This window comes from Sorex araneus, chromosome X (assembly GCF_027595985.1).
Source record: "Sorex araneus isolate mSorAra2 chromosome X, mSorAra2.pri, whole genome shotgun sequence".
Classification (NCBI taxonomy): Eukaryota; Metazoa; Chordata; class Mammalia; order Eulipotyphla; family Soricidae; genus Sorex; species Sorex araneus.
The window spans coordinates 300,716,204-300,721,187 of record NC_073313.1 but is presented as its reverse complement, the minus strand read 5'-3'; the positions used below and the strand labels follow the sequence as shown (position 1 = coordinate 300,721,187).

The following is a 4,984-nucleotide window of genomic DNA, read 5'->3' as shown; positions in this document are numbered from 1 at the left end:
TTGAGTAAATTCTGGATCAACACAGTGTTTCTGTCAAAATAGTTGGTTAAGCCTAGTTAAGGGAGAAATAATCTCCATGCCTGAATACAATAAAAATGTGTTTAAGCTAATAATACTTTGATTCTATTTGACAAAATGGGCATATCTCATGCTTTTAAAGGGAGCAGATGTGGATGAACCGGAGCCGCGGCACGAGAAGCAGACCCTCCGCGCCTATAGACTGTGATCCTGAGGTCTCCTAACCCATTTTGGCACCAGAGCGAATTCTTGCAGCCATCCATTTTGACTGTGAACTGAGCTAAAATATTAGAAACCCAAAACCACTCATAGTCTTCACTCTCAGCAATGAAGAGAAATTATTAGATGATGGCTATTCAGCAGGCCTGATTGTTGGGGGGGATTTCCAATCAATAATAGTGAGTTCTGTATGGAAATATGGAATGTACTCAAGGTATATAGAGAATAATGGGAATATCATTAGCTACTTAGGTGGGGGGTGGGGTGGGAGGGGGGTGTATTGGGGTTCTTGGTGGTGGAACAGGTGCACTGGTGAAGGGATGGGGGTTTAATCAGTATTTGACTGTGACTTAAACCTGAAAGCTTTGTATTTTTTTTCTTTCTGTTTTTCACGGTGATTCAATAAAATATTTCTAATAAATAAATGGAGCAGATGTATGAAACAATATAATTCCTGGAAATACATGGTGATCGGAAATAATGACTGTCACACATGGATGAAAAAAAGGGCAGCATATTTACCTGGTAGTGAAGATACTGTGATCAGGTGGTTTTTCCAGGGTGAGGCTTATCGATTGCATTCCAGATGTGCTGACCCCTGTGATCTCCCCAAATGAGGGAAATTTAACTGCATCATTTGTGGTAGTTGGAGGCTGTATTCGCACTGTCTCTGAATTTTATCATCTCCTCTCAACCAACCAGACCGGGGAAATGAACAGACAATGAGTATATTCGGGGAAAGAAGAACCCAGTATTTTCTTTTAGACATAATGCACATAGCTTTAATCCCATAACTCAAGGATATTATAGAAATTGTATGCTGGAATAATCAAGAAATTATTTGTTTTGTACAGAGACAAAAGGTTGCTAATTATCTGAATTATCAGCTCCTATTGAAATGACCTAGCAGTGGCTCTTTAATAGAAAAAACCCGAGTCAAGTAGAAACCCAACTCCCATCTGCCAGAACCTGTGATCCGCAAGGGCCTAGAATCTAAGCAGCCTCTTCAATAGCTCAGCCAAGCATAAGCAAGAAAACTTCAGGCAGTAAGCTGTTCAGGTATTGATATATTACAGTTGGCACCTATGGAGAGATACTTGAAGTGAAAAATAAGATGCCACTTCAAATACATAAATAAGTTCTGCCGGCAAAGTCTTTTTTGCTCAGAAATAGAAGAAAAATCTTCTGAATCAGAATTCCTTTCCTTTATCTAACTGATCTTGCCATCCCAAGACTGTCATATTTCCGCTTATACATTATCTTGCAAATTTAATCCAGATATCTTTTAATTACTCCATTAAATTCTTCTCTATATTGAGATATTACAGCAAGTAAGCGTATTCAAAGTTTCATTTTTACTTAATGAAAGCAGGTAAAATGTACTATTTGGAGGAAATTATTAGTAATGAATCTTGTGAAGAGCCATTCAGCTGAATAGAGAAGTTTAGGAACCTAATGATGTTTTATTTCACAAATTCAAATTCTTGATGATAACAAGTAAGAAATTTGAAGGAATTCATGTCTTACATATTTCTTGGGCATATTCTTTGAAGACATTTATTCTTGGCATAAAATTAAATAAAATTACTTCTATTTCCTACACAAGAGATCTGATATTATGGAACTAAAAAGTAGCTATTCAATTGAACAAGAAAAATATATTTTAAAGGTTTTAACTATATCATTTTATTTTAAAGGAATACATTAGTTTTAAAGAAGAAACCAAAAAATAAAATGAGTTAAAGTGATTATTTTTTAATCATGCACTTTAATTACTTAGCCTCTTCTTATGTCTAAAACATTTTCTCAGTTCCTCAGAGCCTCAAATTTTATGTTATTTTCTTAATGTTTCACATATTACTCATCCTAATTTGTGCAATGAGCAGAAAATACAAGTTGGAGATATTGAAATGGGGGATAGATTTGTTTGTATTAATGTGAGGGCCTTGGTTACATTTTAGGAAGATAATGTTTGCTCTCCTAAAACTCTTGTCTGAACAAACAAAAAATCAGTGGCATACACATGTCTCTGTCAGAGACAACACATTGCTGATTGATACTGTCTTCTTTTTTTTCACAGAATAAGAGAAAGTTACTTGCCCTGAGTGCATTTTGCTTTTTTTCTAAAGAACATTCTTCAACAGTGAAGTGTCAGTAGATATGTGAAAGTATTTCTTTCAGGTCTAAGAATTTAGGACCAGGTCCATGGGATAAAGGTAGATGATTTTTACCTCCCCTTGAAAATAACCTGTCATAGATAGTTTATTTAGATGTACAGTAGACTAAGCATTATCCACAATAAAAACAAAGAGCTTTTGTTTTTGTGTCACCATAATGTATTTTGTCTTCTCAAGATAGGGAAATTGAGCATGACTTTCTTTTTTAACTCTTTTGCTGAATCACTGTGAGATAAACCCTTACAAAGCTGTTCATGATTGGATTTCAGTCATACAGTGTCCCAACACCCGTCTCTCCAGCAATGTTTAATTGCCAGCACCAATGTCTCCAGGTTTCCTCATGTAACCCCCCCCACCCCCTGCCTGCCATATGGCAGGCACTTTTATTCTCTCTCTGTCTCTCTGTATATCTCTGTGTGCATTGTGGTGTTCTGTTTTGCAACATCGATATTAAAAGATTATCAAGAATACCCCTTTACCTTCTTTTAACACAACTTTTCTCCAGCATGATCATCCCCAGCTATTATTATCCTACTAGACTCTTATCTACCCTCAGCTTGCCCCCGCCACACTTGTGGTTAGACTCAACCATTGACCAGTCCTCCTAACCCTTGTTTCCCTTCCCAAGAATATCAGTTTTCTACTATATACATAAATCCCTGTATCACAGTCATTCCGTTGGTCATCAATTTACTCGAGAGGGCCCGGTAACATCTCCATTCATCCTAGCCCTGAGATTTTAGCAGCCTCTCTTTACTTGTCCTCCCAAATTATGCTGCATTAGAGGCTCTTCAGGGTTAGGGGAATGAGACCCATCATTGTTACTGTATTTGGCATATTAATATGGCATAGGGAACTTGACAGTCTCTCCACCGTGCAGGCAGTAAACTCTTGGTAGCTTGTCAGAGAGGGAGAACTAGTCTTGCAGACTATTTAGTATCGGCACTGCAGCCATGCACTTCTGGGAGCTTGGTTTTATAGTCCATAGATGCTGGCCATTGATGGGATAACACGGCGCCAGAGGGGGCAGTTTCTGGGTGTGACTGCCTAGCTACTGAAAAATGGGGAATCTGGGTGTAAGAAGCCCAGTCCCGATCCGAGCAGCCTTGGAGACCTCGGCCCCGTATCCTGCACACCTGCATTCCTCTGCCGGTTCCTTCATACTTCATATATTTAATAAATAAATTTATATATTTATACATAAATATATGTGTGTATATATATTTTATTTACCACAAATGAATGCAGTCATTCAATATCTGTCCTTCTCCTTCTGACTCATTTCACTCAGCATGATACTCTCCATGTCCATCCATTTATATGCAAATTTTATGACTTCATATTTCCTGACAGCTTGCACAGTATTCCAGTGTGTAAATGTGCCATAGTTCCTTTATCCATTCGTCTGTTCTTGGGCATTCAGTTTGTTTCCATATTCTGGCTGTGGTGAATACTGCTGCAATGAACGTAGGGGTGCAGATGATGTTTCTGCCTCTGTTTTTGGGTTCCCAGGGTATATTTCCAGGAGTGATATTCCTATGTCAAATGGGAGCTCAATTTCTAATTTTTTAACAATTGTTGCATATTGTCTTCCAAAAAGGCTGGGATCAGTCGACATTTCCACCAACAATAAAGGAGAGTCCCTTTCTCCCCACATCCACACCAATTCTGGTTGCTTTTTTCTTTCGGAAGTGTACCAGTTTCTGTGGTGTGAGACGATATCTCATTGTTGTTTTGATGTTTATCTACTGATGATTAGTGATGAAAAGCATTTTTTCATGTGCCTTTTAGCCATTCAAATTTCTTCTTTGAGAAAGTTTCTATTCATTTCATTGCACCATTTTCTGATGGGACTGGATTTTTTATTGTTCTTGTAGAGTTTAACCAGTGCCTTGTATATCTTTGATATTAACCCCTAATCAGAAGGGTATTGGGTGGATATCCTTTCTTATTCCGTAAGATGTCTTTGTATCCTGGTCACTATTTCTTTAGAGGTGCAGAATCTTCTTAATTTAAGATAGTCCCATTTGTTTATCATTGCTTCCACATGCTTGGTTAGTGGCATTACATCTTTGAAGATACCTTTAGCTTCAATGTCTCCGAAGGTTTTGTCAACCTTTTCCCAATGTACCTATGGGTTCTGGTTTGATATTGAGGTCATTAATCCATTTTTGTTTAACTTTTCTGCATGGTGTTAGGAAGAGGTCTGAGTCTTTTTTTTCTTTGCATGAAGCTGTCTAGTTTTGCTAGCACCACTTGTTTAAGATGCTTTCCTTGCTCCACTTCGTATTTCTTCCACATCAAAAATTAAACGATTATATATTTGAAGGTGTGTGTAAGAATATTCAACCCTATTTCATTGGTCTGTGGATATGTCTGTTCCAACACCATACTGTTTTAATTATTACTGCTTTGTAGTACAGCTTGAAGTTGGGGAAGGTGATGCAACCCATATATTTTTACCCAGGAATTGCATTAGCTATTCGTGGAGGCTTATTGTTCCACATGAATTTCAGGAGTGTTTGATCAATTTCTTTGAAAGATGTCATGGGTATCCTTATAGGGATCAC

At 37.6% G+C, this 4,984-nt stretch overlaps 1 non-coding gene across 1 annotated transcript; it reads left to right on the top strand.

The window, feature by feature from the left end:
• The first annotated feature begins 751 nt into the window (after positions 1–751).
• Positions 752–911, top strand: LOC129400586 (U1 spliceosomal RNA). The gene has a single exon (XR_008627798.1). It is a non-coding gene; the product is annotated as a U1 spliceosomal RNA (small nuclear RNA).
• The last annotated feature ends 4,073 nt before the right edge of the window (positions 912–4,984 follow it).